Raw genomic sequence first — 19,209 nt, 5'->3', positions numbered from 1 at the left:
TTGTCTGATGATGTTGCTTTAGCAGTCCAAGGAGCATCTTTTGAACATATTGAAGAGAAGCTCTCCCATGCTCTAGAAATTCTAAGTGACTATTACCAAGACAACCAGCTGAAGCCAAATCCAGCAAAAACACAGATTTGTGCGATCCATCTTAGAAATAGATATGCAGCAAGGAAATTGCATTTGTTCTGGGAAGGTAAGTAATTAGAACACTGCTTCACCTCCAAATATCTTGGAGTAACTCTTAATCGAGCACTTACCTACAGAATACATTGCCTGAACACCAAACGGAAGGTATCTGTTAGAGGCACCATGTCACTAATAGTGCAGTCCCTCCTGCCAGAGGTTTGAGTTCTCCCTCAGGTATGGGTGTGAGTGTCGTCCTTAGCGTTAATTTAGTGTAAGTAGTGTGCAAATATAGGGACTGATGACCTCAGCAGTTTGGTCCCGTAGGAGTTCACATGCATTTGAACTTTTGTATCTGCAAGGAACAACTTTCTCTGGAAATTATTGGGTACAACCTGGGGGATGCATCCTTGCATCTTAAGAACTTCTGCTGTAGCTCTTTGCTATTCAGCTGCAGGATATGCTTGCCCTGCCTGGTGCAGATCTAGTCATGCTAAACAAGTATATATCACCTTGAATGAAACCTGCAGACTCGGTACGGGATGATTGAGATCTACACCACATGATAAAGTTTATGGTCTAGCAGGCACCCCACCTCCTGGTATCCATCATGAATGTGCATACAGACTGGAAACATCTAAGGCACTGAATGCGAAGACCCACACACTACACAGGTATCACCCAGCAGTACCAAGGCTCAAGTCAAGGAAAAGCTTTCTCCATTCAACTGAAAGCCTCACTGAACTACCTTTGAACTTCAGAATCAACTCATGGTGTTCCAGAACCAGCCACCTTGCAGGGTGGATGATCCCAACTGAAAGACTCCCATCAGGTCACGAAGAAAGCTGGTCAATATGGAAGACCCTAAACAGGCTGCATTCTGGAGTTGGAAGAACAGAGACCAAATTGAAAAAGTGAGGATTTGCATGCAACTCCACAGCATGTGAATGCAGTGAAGAACAGACAATGAGTCATCATCTTGTCTGCAGCCTATTCCCAACGTCATGCATGCCACAGAATTTCATCTATGTCACCAAGGACGCATGGGAGGTTGCTACATACTGATCACAAAACAGTAAATTGTAATTTTAATGCTTATAGCACCATGGTTTGGAACATTTTATATAACTTGTAATCTATAGAGTGAGTTTCTGGCATGATTAAATAAAAACATATAGTCTGATTATGAATCAGATCAGTGCCTGGGGCTGTATGATGAGTCAAGAGCCTGAAGCACTTCCCAGACAGTATAAGGTTCATTAGATAACCAGCATGACAGATAGTGTAAGACAGAAAGATATCCCATGTAAGCATTCACAAGGTAGCCACATAAAAAGAGGTCACAGATGATGTTGGAAAGTAAGTCACACGGTTTTCAACAAGGACCGAAGCATTGGAACAAGTAACACCATAAAGAAAGAGACTGGGAACACGTGTTGATATTTGACAGGCCTGGAGACTATGAAGCTTGACTCACACCTAGGATTAAGAGGCATATGTTCCCAATGAGAAAATGTAGGGCTCCAGCATTCTTTCTCACTGTGTTTACTTGGACAGTGAGCCACAGATGAAGAGCCGTTTGCAAGTAAAGAAGGTGGTCAGTGAAGAATGTCGCTTTAGACATCTAAAGGCCCTTCAATGATCCTGAAAAGCTGTTGCAACATCTTTGGTCTACAATGACACTATTCAGTAGCAGAGAGGGGGGGGGGGGCTGTATAACGTGGAACAGCAGTTCCTGTGGTGTAGGTGATCACACTCACACCAGGGACGTTCGACACCACGTCATCAATGCAAACTGACAGAGAGAAGGTGAAGGTAACAGAAGAGGTACACAAATACCATTTGACCCTCTGAAGAGCTCAACAGGTTAATCAGTCCATCACGTGGTGACAAGGGAGTGAGAGGACCTTCATAAAGTGCTTACTGTCACAAAGATTGTCACATATCAACTACTGCAGTGATGCCACAAGACGGGGAAGAGATCCTAAGGTTGACAGCCGAAAGGAGCCACAGGTAGTTCTGAAATAAGCAGAAGTACCATCACTGAAAGTCCTTACCAGATTAAGCAGTACTTCTCCATACAGGGGTGGTGCACACTGAAATCCCCAAAAGAAAGTTGGGGGCAGGGGTGTAGGGGGGGGTGGGGGGAGGGGGGAGGAATGTCAGATGAATTTGGTCATTTCAAGGTAAGTCCCCTGCCTAGAGGCTAATATACATTACAAATTTTGAATGCTGGTGTCATTTGCATAGCTTCCAACAAGGTGAAGAGGGCTATCCACTCACCGATGACAACTGTGTGAGCCAATGTGCAACACCTCCAGATCTCCTGGCATCAGTATGGTTCTGAATGGTTCTGACAGAACGCATGGTAACCTCAAAGAGTTTGGTGAGGTAATATGTGACTTGTTGTTCTAGAAGAGTAATACAGATTGCAGAACAAGAGGAGATTACGTGTTGCCATTCTGGCAAGTGACTGTAATATCCTTTGCAGTTCAATTAGATCATCATGATGACAGTGTCCTGGTTATGGGTGAACTGGCCAGGAGATGAGGACATCACCCAGGATCACTGTCTGTCACCAGTGGGGGTTGAACATCACTGGGCATTGATTCTGTATCCAATAGCAAGGAGGTACCCAATGCCTCTGGGATCACCGAAGTATGTTTCTCCTGATATTTCTTTTTTGTCTCTTACACAACTTTTGGCCACTGAGATCCTTGTGAGGGTTTATTTGCTCTGGGTGTAGGATTGGAAAAGAGTGGACAGCCCTGGGACCCAAATGGTGTGGCCCTCCAATCCACTGGCCGGTGTTGGGACACTGATTTGTGGTGAGAGCATTTCCTAAACAGAGTATTTTCACTGGTGATGGCAGAGGAGAAAGTTACTTCTTTTGCTGAGTATAGCTCCATAAAACTACTTGCAGTGTCTACTGCAACTCATTTGCAACAACTTTACAGTACCGTAAATAATTAGCATTGTCTCGCAGATTATTATTTCCTTACTGTATATCATCATAGATTGCTAGTCATTTCATTTACTGATTAATTCATCAGATATTATTGTGAACCATTGTTATGATCTATCTCATGGTATCTGAGTAGTTTTACCTTATTACTTTTTGTGATAAATTCAGAAAAATGTACTATATAATTATTCTTGTTTATGACCTTTGCACTAGTATTTAGTTTTAGTGATCCAGTGTGTCCTCTTACTTTTATTTTTGCATAGTTGATTCTCCAAAACTTCATTTGTAACATTACCTTACTGTATCTCTCTCTTCATCATAAATTGTTTTCTCCACAGTCTGATCACTTGAACAACTTGATAGTAAGAATTTTCCTTCTTATCTCTTACAAAGAGATTTTTATTGTTTATTGAAAACATATTCTTCAAGGAAGTGATTTTGTGGTATTGTGGATGCATCAGCTACACGTCAAAAAAAGAGTACAGCACTTCAGACATTAAGTATACTAATTAATAGAATGGAATAAGTAGTTTTGGTTGCAGATGAGACACTGTCATTTTGTGCTGCTCTGTAGTTAAGGTATTAATTGGAGTTTAACCATTAATTTCATCCACATTATGAAGTGAACAAGTGTATGAATGACACTTCATGTTCATATCACAAAAGTATCACTTTTGATATAGTATTATTCATTAAAACTGGAAAGTTCACAAGGTGGGAAAACACAGACTCTGAAATAAATTAATTTACAATAAATGTGGGATGAAGTTTGTCTGGGTATATCTTTGGCACTCCCATTTCATTTAAAAGACTGTGTTGTAGTACTTCCTATTTACCTATAGAAATTAAAGCAGGCTTGATTACATTGTGACAAGTAGGCCACACTTCTCTTTGTGTGTCAGCAGTTGTCAACACAGCTGTACCAGACCCATTATGTAAACACATATCTGTGTAATTTAATTTAGTTAATAGTTTGCTATTGGTGAGTGGGTGGTGACCGTGAATTGCCTTGTACTGACACAACTGCAGTGGGATAGGAGAAGGGATTTCTAGTCATACTCTTCACACGGATATGTAGGTTTTTTGTACAAGACATGAGGTTCAAGAACAATAGGCAAAGACTTGTGGCCTTCAAGCTGAGATAGTATCAGAAGTGACTGGGATAAGCTAGGTGTCACAACTCTCACACAAATGTGTGCCAATCTTGGATGAACAGAGCAGTCAGGGGAGCACTGAATTTCTACTGACATTGGTTGTTGCTCACATTGAAGCTGTGCACATTGCTGCTATTGGGAGACACAAATAAACAAGACAAAACTGTAACAGGAGGGGAAAAGATACAGCAGCTGAACTGACAACTGAAAATGTAAGGGAGAGCATGGTCAAAAATGGTATAATTCCTTTGATTACAGGTGTGAGAGGCTAAATACCTCATTCAGACAGACTGCTTTAAAAGAATTCATTATAAATGAGCCCTACCACACAGAAGAGTCTTGCACCCAGGTATCTCACAATTCTTTTATGTGTATATGTGTGATGAGCATTGACCCACAAACCATTGCAGGACCTTTTCATTACCTGTGGTGAAGTTTTACTCTGACTATATATTTTCTCTGACTTATACTCTAACACAGAAACTCTTCTGCTAACCTGGCCATGGTGTCATGCGGGATAGGTTGCCCACCATCCAGCAACGTAGCTAGTCCGGATGGGAAGGGGGTGGGGGTGTGGGTGAGGGGATGGGGGGGGGGGGGGTGGAGTGTCATCAAGTATCCGTATGGTGGTAGCCCTCCTGACCACACATGGATCACACTACTGATACCCCAGCCTTCACCTCCCACTTACACAAAGTAGAAGATGCCTGCCATTTTGGGGTATTGAGACTCTGGGCACTGACCATTGTGCCAGGTGGCCTTTGCTCTGACAGGGTGCCATGCATTGTGAGAGCCTTCGTTCAGAGTAGGTGGAATTGTGGTGAACGTCTGGAGTCATGTAATGACCAAAGTTGTCAGCTGGTGGCCATGAATCCTCTGCAGACTTTTTGGACAGATTGCAATTCAATGCTTATTATTGTGACCCTAGAAACTTTTCCTCCTGGGCTTCACCATGGGAGGAAAACATAACTTAGCGACTTGTCAACAGTTATTCCCCTATGTTTCTGGTTTGCATCAGAATAGATGGATTATACTTTTTCTCTATTAAATCAGTGTTTTTGTGGAGATTATTGAAAAAGTTACTGGCGAACTCTCTTCCCTTTGCAAACTGCTGTGTGATTAAATCTTAATTAAGATGGTAAATGCTACCCATTCCTGGGCATTCTTTTCTTGTAAACAAGTTGGTTATGTACATGTTATCATCACACTACATAAGAACATCAAAATGGTACAAGAATTAATTTTTCACTGGGAACTAATCCTTCATACAGATGAAGGACTGCATGAACAATTGGCGAGATGAGGGATTCACTTTGTTTATCGTGCCCGTTGAGGCCCACAAAAACAAAGCAAACACCAGCACATTTTCCTGACTTTTGTGAGGGATTCACCTTCAGGAAAGGTAAAAAAAATTGGTGTTACTGATGCAAAGTGAAGCCGGATTCCCATCCTACATTCAACATTTTTAAAGGGTGGCACTTGGGGCCGATGTCTTCCCAGTGTACATGTCATCCTATTTGGGCAGATTGTGGTCATCCACATTATGAAAATTTATTGCGAGATCACTACCCCGTCTGTGTCAGTTTTGGGGACGACTACCCCCCTCAGTTGCAGAAGTGTGGTAACTTAGTCAACAAACACAAAAGTGAAGAACTAAAGCTCACAGATGCTCTCATATTTAGAAGCCCTGGAAACGTATGATGGCCTCAGTTCAATCTAAGTGATGATATTGACCCTTGTCACTACTGTGAGCAAGTTGTCGGTAGTTACAGGAGTATTTATTTCATAGACATCAAGACATCTGGTAGCACACAGATAAACTTGACCATAGGGGAGATAGGCCCTTCCTTCTCATGGTTCTTGCAGCACCGTTAATTTTGAGAAACACTCCTCCCACCCAGCAAAAGAAGTAACTTTCTCCTCTGTCATTCACCAGTGAAAATACTCCCTTTAGGAAACCCTCTCACCAGAAATTCACAAATCAGTGTCCCAACACTAACCAGTGGATTGGAGAGCCACACCATGTGAGTCCCAGGACTGTCCATTCTTTTCCCAATCCTACAACCAGAGCGAATGCCCTTAGAATCCTATCCTCAGTGTGTAACATGCAGTTCTTTTAGTTACATATTATTTATATGTACACTCATTTGTTAGCTTTGGCATTCTTTTCTGGGGAACAAATGCACAAAATATGAACACAAATTTCAAACTCCAGAAAAGAGCCATAAGAATATTAACCAAAAATACTAGTTGAGGTCATTGTAAAGATCTGTTCAAAACACTGGGGATTTTAACTGCTCCATGTGAACACATTTACTAGTCAGTTATACATATCAAAAATAACATTGGTAATTACTGCACAAACAGCTCTGTCCATGACCATGCAACAAGAGATAGACTCAACTTACATTTACCAAGAAAAAATATACATATAACTCAAAACAGCATTTTCTACCAAGAAATAAAACTGTACAATAAATCACCAAAAGAGATTAAGGAAATCACAGAAATACACTTATTTAAAAAAGGCAGCTAAAAGTGCCTGTTATGCAATACATTTTATACATTGAAGGATTACTTAGATCAAACAGAGTAGGGGTTTCATAAAAAAAAATATTGTAGAAATAAATAATAGTAATAGTAATAATAATAATAATAATAATAATAATAATAATAATGATTAAAAAACATCCAAAATTCCACATAACACCTTCAATTTACGTTTTTTTCCTTCTTTTTCCTTTCTAGAAATACTTAACCCCAAGCTATGCATAGCACAATACTAACACCTCTTCCTCTTTCTGAGCTCAACATCTCACTCATCACGGAGGGATGCTGACTCAGTTTCTCAGGGTAGCAAAAGGGGAAGTTGTGGTACAGAAAATGGTCCAGATATCACCAGTGTGTGTTGGTGTGTGTGTGTATGTGTGTGTGTGTGTGTGTGTGTGTGTGTGTGTGTGTGTGGTGAGGGAAGTGTTATGAAACAATGTGTGTATACAGTGTGCAGTGAGTGATAGTGAAATACGAGTGAACAGTGTGGTATTACATTATTTAATATGTTATTTGTAAAAAAAAAGTATTGTATACCAGGTGTAAATCTAATGATTATGTCTAACTAGGAGTATGTAAATAAATTTTTAGTAAAACACCCTTTCTACATATTAGAAGAGTACCATACTTATATGAAGAACAACAAATGCTTTGTGAAATTATGTGAATAGAAATAAGTAAACACCTTATTGTAATTTTGTTGTAAATTAATGACGTATTCAGAAGAATGTGTCTTGTGTATTGTACAAATAACTTTAATCATTACTGTTTCTTTGTACATGTGCAGTGTACCATTCGATGTTGAATAAAGCTATTATTATTATTAAATATACATGTATATGAATTCGCTTATTTTAAATTGGTCTAAATTTGTAAATGCTTTGACATGTCCTATATACTTGTGAAAAGAGATCTACGGATGAATAATGCTTCTACTACTACTACTACTACTACTACCACCACCACCACCACCACCACCACTACCACCCAGGGTGTGAATCTCTTTGTCCGAAGCAAAACAAATGCCATGGATGTCTTTCTTTGAGGCTCCAAAAATATGGAAATCACAAGGGGAGAGATCAGGAGTGAATGGCAGATGTGCAAGAGCTACCCAGCAAAATTTCTGCAGCATACTCAAGACAACCTTGGTGATATGTGGAGGGGCTAATACGTTGCAAGGCTGTTTCTACGTTAGTTTTGCTGGGAAGCCTTTGCGCGTCCTTCATAGAGTCACAATCTTACCAACATGATTTCCATATTTTTGAAGCCCTGAAGAAAGAAATTTTTTGCTGTCAATTTGCTCCGGCCATCTATCTCATTTTAATTTGACTAGCTCTTACATAGCACCTTAAAACTGAGATACAAAACTGTAGACATCCTTACAATTATGTACATCATCAAACTGTCCTATGAGCTTGCAGGTATTGCCATCAACAAGTGTCACAGTATCACTTTTAAGTCTTGATTTTACTGAAGCTGTTGTGTGATCAATGTACGTGCTTCCCATAGACCTAATGAACATAAAAAAGAAATAAACAGAAGTCTGCACTCACATTACATTACATTACATTACATTACATCTACCAAAAGAACAAAATCAAACTAAATTTAAGAGTAAAATATAGGGTGACACAAAAGTCTGTTAACATTTGAAAATGCACTAATACACAGAATAAAGAAGGTAGAGAGGTAAAACTTGATACACGTCTGAAATGACATGGAGTTTTATTGAAGTCCATAATGAGTGCAAAAACCAGCCAACAAGTCAATGACACTGGGAACTCAATGGCATGAGGAGGAAGTCACAATGTGGTGTAGATTTACCACATCACTCATGACTGGGCTTTTTTTCTTTGAGGAAATGCATAGTACTGCTTTTCAAATTCTCAGCATGGCGGGTGTGAAGTATCGCATCATCCTTAGCCTGGCTGATAAACACCTGCAGGAAGGTATGACTTTTATGCAGGATGGCGCTGCAGCCCACATTGCTACATGTGTGAAAGATCTCTTACACATATCATTAGGTGAGGACTGTTTGCTGAGTTGATACTTCCATCATGTTTGGCCGCAATCCATGTGATTATTGGTTGTAGGTTTACCTGAAGTCAGAAGTCTACAGTGATCATCTGACATTATGGATGCTAAAAAGATGATATCTGATGGCAATTTCTCATCATATTTATTGATATGCTGTACCATGCTGTTCACAACATTGTCCCTTGACTGCAGGTGTTATTGATGAACGACATCTGACATGCTGAGCATTTCTTACGCAAAGAACATCATCTTCCTAAAAATCAATTTTTATGTTAATTTTTGTTTTTGTATCCTATGAAGCACCATCTGTTGGTCTTTCGAGAACTTGTTTCTGGTTTCATAAACCCCATGTCATTTAAAGCATGTGTGTCAATTTTTACCTCACTACCTTCATTAATTGGTAAAATATTGAATTTTCAAATGTTATCAGGCTTTTGGGTCACCCTCTACACTTTAGGGCAAGAAAAACGATACACAACATAATAGTTATGTAAACTGTTCACAAACTGATATTTATGCAGGTATTGACAGATGGTTGGTTGGTTGACTGGGAGAGGGGACTAAACAGTGATGTAATCGGTCCCACGATCTAAGGTGGTAGGAAAAAAACCAAGGCAGAAACAACACAAACAGTACAGTCCAGTCAAGGGGAAGGAGAAACAGGCTAACAAAGGTAGAAGGAACATTGGGGCAGCAGGGAGAGGAAAAAACAGGGGAGAGTAGGGTGCCCCAGAAATGCTACGCCCATTGGGGCATCAGCACCTCCATCAATCCATCCCGAACTGCATATTATGTACCACGATCACATCATTATGGGGACAACACCGGAGGAAGAAGACACATGAAAATGGGAAAAAATTGCACAAAAGTAGCGGAAATGGTGGAAAGAATCTAGCTGGTGTGGAGGCAAGGCCATGGCCTCCATAACCAACGCCAACACCAAGGGACTCCAATTCCAGACAAAAATTCAAGAACTTAAACCTGAGAGGACGAAGCACTTTCATAAAGAAAACTGAGGACAGACTTAATCATCCAAGGATTGGCTGCTGGCACCTGGCAGTGGCATATTTAGTGCACAGGACCAAAAGGCATGGGCAGTCCAGCAAAATATGTATCACCATGAGGGGAGCCCCACTACAGGGATGGGGGTGGGGGATCATTGTGTAGTAAAAAACCATGTGTCAACTTAGCATGACCCACACAAAGATGGCAGAATATGGAAGATCCTACCGGGAAAGACAGAGGTAAGAATGCCATGTAGTGGGAGTTTCATCAATTGAGCAAAGTTTATTACACAAAAAAAAAAAAAAAAAACTGTAAACTTTGGTGGTTGACAGGTGGATGTATGATGCTGCAATGAAATTTCGCCACACAGTTGGCAAGGTTAGTAAACTGGGGATATGTTGATACCAAGACATACAGTCATTGCACATTCCATTCAGTGTACTCAGTTTGACAGTAGCTATGCCTTACAGAGTGCCATGTCAACAATATACACAGATGACAGCACATAGTTGGATTCAAAAAAGACAGTTGGAGTAGCCAGCGAATCACTCACAATGAATTGCGAGTGATGCCAATATTCGACTATGTTGGCAGGAATGGGTTAACCGTGGCTGAACACAGCATTGGGATGGAAACAGTTGACCTAGAGAGACAACAGAATGTGAGGACTCAGCAATCACCACACAGGCACTCAGAGCCCCTGACTCATCATCACTACAGGGCTATTGCAAATGATTGAAGCGATTTCATAAATTCACTGTAGCTCCATTCATTGACATATGGTCACGACACACTACAGATACGTAGAAAAACTCATAAAGTTTTGTTCGGCTGAAGCCGCACTTCAGGTTTCTGCCACCAGAGCGCTCGAGAGCGCAGTGAGACAAAATGGCGACAGGAGCCGAGAAAGCGTATGTCGTGCTTGAAATGCACTCACATCAGTCAGTCATAACAGTGCAATGACACTTCAGGACGAAGTTCAACAAAGATCCACCAACTGCTAACTCCATTCGGCAATGGTATGCGCAGTTTAAAGCTTCTGCATGCCTGTGTAAGGGGAAATCAACGGGTCGGCCTGCAGTGAGCGAAGAAACGGTTGAAGGCGTGCGGGCAAGTTTCACGCGTAGCCCGTGGAAATCGACGAATAAAGCAAGCAGGGAGCTAAACGTACCATAGCCTTACCATTACCATTGCTACAAGCCCTGACACCCGATGACAAAGTCAAACGCTTTGAATGTTCGGCGCGGTTGCAACAGTTAATGGAAGAGGATGCGTTCAGTGCGAAACTTGTTTTCAGTGATGAAGCAACATTTTTTCTTAATGGTGAAGTGAACAGACACAATGTGCAAATCTGGGCGGTATAGAATCCTCATGCATTCATGCAGCAAATTCGCAATTCACTAAAAGTTAACGTGTTTTGTGCAATCTCACGGTTTAAAGTTTACGGCCCCTTTTTCTTCTGCGAAAAAAACGTTACAGGACACGTGTATCTGGACATGCTGGAAAATTGGCTCATGCCACAACTGGAGACCGACAGCGCCGACTTCATCTTTCAACAGGATGGTGCTCCACCGCACTTCCATCATGATGTTCGGCATTTCTTAAACAGGAGATTGGAAAACCGATGGATCGGTCGTGCTGGAGATCATGATCAGCAATTCATGTCATGGCCTCCACGCTCTCCCAACTTAACCTCATGCGATTCCTTTCTGTGGGGTTATGTGAAAGTTTCAGTGTTTAAACCTCCTCTACCAAGAAACGTGCCAGAACTGCGAGCTCGCGTCAACGATGCTTTCAAACTCATTGATGGGGACATGCTGCGCCGAGTGTGGGAGGAACTTGATTATCGGCTTGATGTCTGCCGAATCACTAAAGGGGCACATATCGAACATTTGTGAATGCCTAAAAAAACTTTTTGAGTTTTTGTATGTGTGTGCAAAGCATTGTGAAAATATCTCAAATAATAAAGTTATTGTAGAGCTGTGAAATCGCTTCAATCATTTGTAATAACCCTGTATTGATCTGATGAGCAACTGAGGCTTCAGTGACCACAAGGATGATTAATAGGTGGATCTCAGAAAGGGGTCTGAGCTCTCAGTGTCACTTGTGCTGACCACCACTGATCTCTGTACAACAACAAACCTGTCTGCAGTGGTGTTGAGCATATGCAGCCTGGAATCTCACTGACTGGAGTAGAATTGTGTTCAATGATGAATCCAACTTTGAATTGAACCCCAATGACTGGCAAAGATGTATCTGGAGATGCCCTGGACAGTGGTGGGTTACCAACCCAAATGTCACCTGTCATGTGGCTAGACAACCAAGAGTGATTGTCTGATGTGCCATTTCATTTCTCAACAGGACCTGTTAGGTTGTCATCTGGGGATTTTGTTGCCCTTGATGGGACACCTTCCTGGCCTTACATTTCAACAAGATAATCCCTTCTCACAGGAAGAGTCTCTATTGCTTGTCTTTGTAATTACCAAACCGTACTTTGGCTAGCACGGTCACCGGATCTCCCACAAACTGAGAACCTTTGGAGCATTACGGGCAGAGCCCCCAACTAGCTTTGGATTTTGGTGAACCAATGCAGCAGCTGGACAGAATTTGGCACTATACCCCTCTGGAGCCTCCCCGCACGAACCATGGACCTTGCCGTTGATGGGGAGGCTTGTGTGCCTCAGCAATACAGATAGCCGTACCATAGGTGCAACCACAACGGAGGGGTATCTGTTGAGAGGCCAGACAAACGTGTGGTTCCTGAAGAGGGGCAGCAGCCTTTTCAGTAGTTGCAGGAGCAACAGTCTGGATGATTGACTGATCTGGCCTTGTAACACTGACGAAAACAGCCTTGCTGTGCTGGTACTCCGAACGGCTGAAAGCAAGGGGAAATTACAGCTGTAATTTTTCACGAAAGCATGCAGCTTTACTGTATGGTTAAATGATGATGGCGTCCTGTTGGGTATAATATTCCAGAGGTAAAATAGTCCCCCATTTGGATCTCCGGGCGGGGAATGCTCAGGTGGATGTTGTTATCAGGAGAAAGAAAACTGGCATTCTACGGGTCGGAGTGTGGAATGTCCGATCTCTTAATCGGGCAGGCAGGTTAGAAAATTTAAAAAGGGAAATGGATAGGTTAAAGTTAGATATAGTGGGAATTAGTGAAGTTTGGTGGCAGGAGCAACAAGACTTCTGGTCAGGTGAATACAGGGTTTTAATACAAAATCAAATAGGTGTAATGCAGGAGTAGGTTTAATAATGAATAAAAAAATAGGAATGTGAGTAAGCTATTACAAACAGCACAGTGAACGCATTATTGTGGCCAAGATAGATACAAAGCCCACGCCTGCCACAGTAGTACAAGTTTCTATGTCAACTAGCTCCGCAGATGATGAAGAGATTGATGAAATGTATGATGAGATAAAAGAAATTATTCAGATAGTAAAGGGAGATGAAAATTTAATAGTCATTGGTGACTGGAATTCGACAGTAGGGAAAGGAGAAGGAAACATAGTAGGTGAATATGGAATGGGGGTAAGGAATGAATGAGGAAGCCGCCTCATAGCATTGTCCACAAAGCATAACTTAATCATAGCTAACACTTGGTTCAAGAATCATAAAAGAAGGTTGTATACATGGAAGAATCCTGGAGATACTAGAAGGCATCAGATAGATTATATAATGGTAAGACAGAGATTTAGGAACCAGATTTTAAATTGTAAGAAATTTCCAGGGGCGGATGTAGACTCTGACCACAATCTATTGGTTATGAACTGTAGATTAAAACTGAAGAAACTGCAAAAAGCTGGGAACTTAAGAAGATGGGACCTGGATAAACTGACAGAAGCAGAGGTTGCAGAGAGTTTCAGTGAGAGCATTAGAGAACGATTGACAAGAATGGAGGAAAGAAATATAGTAGAAGAAGAATGGGTAGCTTTGAGAGATGAAATAGTGAAGGCAGCAGAGGATCAAGTAGGTAAAAAGGCGAGGGCTAATAGAAATCCTTCGGTAACAGAAGAGATATTGAATTTAATTGACAAAAGGAGAAAATACAAAAATGCAGTAAATGAAGCAGGCAAAAACGAATACAAATGTCTCAAAAATGAGATCGACAGGTAGTCCAAAATGGCTAAGAAGGGATGGCTAGAGGACAAATGTAAGGATGTAGAGCATATAAGAATAGAAGTAAGATAGATACTGCCTACAGGAAAATTAAAGAGACCTTTGGAGAAAAGAGAACCACTTGCATGAATATCAAAAGTTCAGATGGAAACCCAGTTCTAAGAAAAGAAGAGAAAGCAGAAAGGTGGAAGGAGTATACGGAGGGTCTATACAAGGGTGATGTTCTTGAGGACAATATTATGGAAATGGAAGAGGATGTAGATGAAGACGAAATGGGAGATATGATATTGTGTGAAGAGTTTGACAGAGCACTAAAAGACCTAAGCCGAAACAAGGCCCCGGAGTAGACAACATTCCATTAGAACTACTGACAGCCTTGGGAAAACCAGCCCTGACAAAACTCTTCCATCTGGTGAGCAAGATGTAAGAGACAGCTGAAATTCCATCAGACTTCAAGAAGAATATAATAATTCCAATCCCAAAGAAAGCAAGTGTTGACCGATGTGAAAATTACCAAATTATCAGTTTAATAATCCACAGCTGCAAAATACTAACACAAATTCTTTACAGACGAATGGAAAAACTGGTAGAGGCCGACCTTGGGGAAGATCAGTTTGGATTCCATAGAAATGTTGGAACACGTGAGGCAATACTGGCCCTACGGCTTACCTTAGAAAATAGATTAAGGAAAGGCAAACCTACATTTCTAGCATTTGTAGACTTACAGAAAGCTTTTGACAATGTTGACTGGAATACTCTCTTTCAAATTTTGAAGGTGGCATGGATAAAATACAGGGAGTGAAAGGCTATTTACAATTTGTACAGAAACCAGACAGCAGTTATAAGAGTCAAGGGGCATGAAAGAGAAGCAGGGATTGGGAAGGGAGTGAGACAGGGTTGTAGCCTATCCCTGATGTTATTCAATCTGTGTATTGAGCAAGCAGTAAAGGAAACAAAAGAAAATTTTGGAGTAGAAATAAAAACTTTGAGGTTTGCCGATGACATTGTAATTCTGTCAGAGACAGCAAAGGGCCTGGAAGAGCAGCTGAACGGAATTGACAGTGTCTTGAATGGAGGATATAAGATGAGCACCAACAAAAGCAAAACAAGGATAATGGAATGTGGTCGAATTAAATCAGGTGATGCTGCGGGAATTAAATTAGGAAATGAGGAGCTTAAAGTGGTAAATGAGTTTTGCTATTTGGGGAGCAAAATAACTGATGGTAGAGTAGAGAGGTCGAAATAGAGAGGATATAAAATGTAGACTGGCAATGCCAAGGAAAGCGTTTATGAAGAAAAAAAAATTTGTTAAATATCGAGTATAGATTTAAGCGTCAGGAAATCGTTTCTGAAAGTATTTGTATAGAGTGTATCCATGTATGGAAGTGAAACGTGGATGATAAATAGTTGAGATGAGAAGAGAATAGATGTATTCGAAATGTGGTGCTACAGAAGAATGCTGAAGATAAGGTGGGTAGATCACATAACTAATGAGGAAGTATTGAATAGGATTGGGGAGAAGAGGAGTTTGTGGCACAGCTTGACAAGAAGAAGGGACCATTTGGTAGGACAATTCTGAGGCATCAAGGGGTCACCAATTTAGTATTGGAGGGCAGCATGGAGGGTAAAAATTGTAGAGGGAGACCAAGAGATGAATACACTATGCAGATTCAGAAGGATGTAGGTTGCAGTAGGTACTGGGAGATGAAGAAGCTTGCAAAGGATAGAGTAGCATGGAGAGCTGCATCAAACCAGTCTCTGGGGTGAAGACCACAACAACAATGTCAACAACAACAACAACAACAACATCAACACCATGTCTGGAGGACATCCAACAACTCTATCAATCAGTGCCAACCCAAATAACTGCTTGCATAAGGGCCACAGGTGGAACACCTTATTACTGACTTGCTCAGTCTGTGAAGCTCTTTCTCTTGAATAAATCATCCAATTTTTCTCTGAAATTGTACTCATTTGTTCATCTGTACATGTATATCACATCTATCAATTTCCATCCAGTTGGGATAATTCTTTCATAGTGCATTGTTTCTTTCTGTCTTAGAGTGTACTTCATAGATACTTAATAGTTACAAAACTACGTTTGATAATCTGATCACTTTCAAATTCCCCACTTCACAATATGCAGATAGTGGAAACAATGAGCTCTGACCTATTTGCCAAACATTTCAACTCTTTAACATATATTTAACTGGTAAAAAGCTGATCATTAAAGTAACACCATGCTCAGCATAAACCACCACACAAGAAAACACTTGTTAACAGTGCCAGTGCAGATTACACTGTTAAGCTCACTGAGAAATCTACCTGTGATATAAATCTACCTGTGATACAAACTACATTAAAAAAACACACACAGTCATAGTTAGTGTCACTGCTTCTACTCAGTCCATAAATATATGCACTTTTATTGCACAGTGTTCAATTTTCTATTCCTGTATGGTTCATTTAAATGTACAAGCTGAGCAGGAATTGTAAAGTTAGATGAAAAATACATTTTTCATTCATGAAGCATTTTAAGAAATTAATTCTGCAAAAAGTAGTGTACAAGTTCAGTGAATCTGGCAAGATATATCTGCAGCAGTTACTGCTGTTATAGATGCAATGGACAAATGCACATACTAAATAGAGCTAATGTTCTATAACTGCCAGCTATGCTACATTCACTGAACGCCTCTGGAGTTACTGCTTCAAGTAATATATTCAGTTACTCAGTAAAAGTTAACTACATTTTCCTTTACTGATAATACATGCAATTTCAACTCTCTCTTCTTCCTACATTTAATAGCTTATCTCAAAACTATGCTCAATTTTTTATTTAAAATTCACTAAAATCTTTTTCTTCATTTCAAGGCAGCACCAACAGCATTAACAAACTTAACTTTGTCAATAGAAAGCACTGTTACAAACTGCTGTACATGAGAATAAAAAGTTAACTAAAAATACTTACAACACTGTTCGGAATGTTACACCGGCTTTCGCGTGGTGAAATGAAGTCTTTCAGGAAATGTAAAACATCAAACTACCAGACTCTCGGCCTGTATACGGCACCGGATGAGCCAATGCTCTCGCTCTGGCCTATTTTCTTCAGTTCAGCGCCATAGTGAGACCACAAAGTTGAGAATTTGGCCTTGCAGTCATCAGCGGTAATGCCTTGCAAGACTTCGGCCACTTTTGTTGCTACATGTTCCAAACACTCTTTCCTTGCATTCTAGAAAAAATACAAGATTTGTCAATAATACTTCTCTACACATTTATGTATCTACTTGCACCTATAAGTAGTATATAGATACAAGGACCACAAAGAATGTTACAGAAGTTACAAGTTTACCTTGTTGTGGTACAGCAAATGTTCTGCAACTATTAGAACGTTTTTGCCCTGATATGCAGAAATCAGGGCAGTGATGAAATTCTTTGTCTATTCCATTTCTAAAAAATAACACGAAATTATAAAATACAAATAATTTATATACATATATACTGTGACAATACCAAAAAATGGGCAACATTTATTAACAATTGATGATGGATACTCACTATGAGAATTGTGCTCAAAAATGTTCTGTCTGTCTTTTGCTGTAAATCCACAACTGTAAACAAATATGGCACGCCGATGCCTTCTGTGCATGCGCAGTATTCCGCATTCTCCGAATTTTAGAACTCCGCACTCGGCATAGAAAATATTAGATACAGGCTCCCAGGTAGGCGTTTGATACAGTTCCGCACTGTCGCCTGATAAACAGAGTAAGAGTCTACAGAATATCAGAACAGCTGTGTGGCTGTAATGAAGAGATTTAGCAAACAGAACACAGCATGTTGTTCTCAATGGAGAGACGTCTACAGACGTCTAAGTAATCTCTGGCATGCCACAGGGGAGTGTTATGGGCTCATTGCTTTTCACAATATATATAAATGACCTAGTAGATAGTGTCAGAAGTTCCATATGGCTTTTCGCAGATGATGCTGTAGTATACAGAGAAGTTGCAGCATTAGAAAATTGCAGCGGAATGCAGGAAGATCTGCAGCAGAAAGGCACTTGGTGCAGGGAGTGGAAACTGACCCTTAACATAGAGAAATGTAATCTATTGTGAATACATAGAAAGAAGGATCCTTTATTGTATGATTATAAGATAGCGGAACAAACACTGGTAGCAGTTACTTCTGTAAAATATCTGGGAGTATGCATACAGAACAATTTGAAGTGGAATGATCATATTATTTGGTAAGCGTGATAGCGTTACGGAGATGTTTAGCAAACTCGAGTGGCAGACTCTGCAAGAGAGGTGTTCTGCATCACAGTGTAGCTTGCTGTCCAGGTTTCGAGAGGGTGCATTTCTGGATGAGGTATCGAATATATTGCTTCCCCCTACTTATACCTCCCGAGGAGATCACGAATGTAAAATTAGAGAGATTCGAGTGCACACAGAGGTTTTCTGGCAGTCGTTCTTCCTGCGAACCATACACAACTGAAACAGGAAAGGGAGGTAATGACAGTGGCATGTAAAGTGCCCTCCACCACACACCGTTTGGTGGTTTGTGAATTATAAACGTAGATGCAGATGTAGGTGATCATTGACGTCACTGATCCGCTCGAGTCGTGGTTGGCTCCTGATTTACATGCAGACCCTCGAAGCACGCACTCGAATCGAGTAGTGAATTTTCAGCGGAAAGTCGTCCGTGTAAAACAGGTTTTATTAACTGTGAAGCTGCTGGCATCATGTATTAGCTCAGCATAATAATGTTAACTGTGGAATCTCTTCCAGATGTGAATTATTCTAGGCATACTTTGGCCAAACTGTACTGGTTCTTCAAAGTTCTGTTGAAGCCTCTTAATAAATTAACATTGTTCTCTGACCCAGCAGAATTGTATTGGCTCTCTCATCCACAAAGTGTTACTGCCCTAGGTCTCCATGCTGGAGGCATACTTACTGCCGCCCTGTGTCACTTGCAGCTAGTTGGCATCTACAGGCTGTTCAGAAATTCCTGTGACAAACTTCAAGGACCTGTAGGGGGAGTGGATAAACAATATTTTGAATATCAACCTGTCAGGAAACATATTGTTTCTGTTCTAAGACAGCTTGAGTGAAAGGAAGTGCAACTCATGATAATTGGAAATGGTCCTGCAACCTCAATCTTCCTAAAAACTTGTCAGACCAGTTCTTGAAAGCTGTATCACTGAATGTCTGTCACGAAATGTGGCTTCAGCATGATGGGCACCACTTCATCTCAGAC

The 19,209-nt window shown here is 40.7% G+C and overlaps 1 long non-coding RNA gene across 2 annotated transcripts in view; it reads right to left on the bottom strand.

The window, feature by feature from the left end:
* Positions 1 to 8,177: 8,177 nt before the first annotated feature.
* LOC124719887 overlaps positions 8,178 to 19,209 on the bottom strand; it is a 36,161-nt gene continuing 25,129 nt past the window's right edge. The window contains exons 1-3 of one of the 2 annotated variants that reach the window (XR_007006007.1): positions 17,309 to 17,406; positions 16,928 to 17,188; positions 8,178 to 8,306 (exon numbers count right to left, since the gene is read on the bottom strand). This is a non-coding gene — a long non-coding RNA (uncharacterized LOC124719887). Of the gene's footprint in view, positions 8,307 to 16,927; positions 17,189 to 17,308; positions 17,407 to 19,209 lie in introns of those variants that run through there. The other variant, XR_007006006.1, reaches the window with a different exon arrangement.

Source organism: Schistocerca piceifrons, chromosome 11, assembly GCF_021461385.2.
Source record: "Schistocerca piceifrons isolate TAMUIC-IGC-003096 chromosome 11, iqSchPice1.1, whole genome shotgun sequence".
Classification (NCBI taxonomy): domain Eukaryota; kingdom Metazoa; phylum Arthropoda; class Insecta; order Orthoptera; family Acrididae; genus Schistocerca; species Schistocerca piceifrons.
Note: the sequence above shows the minus strand (reverse complement) of the source record. Positions and strands in the feature narration are given on the sequence as shown.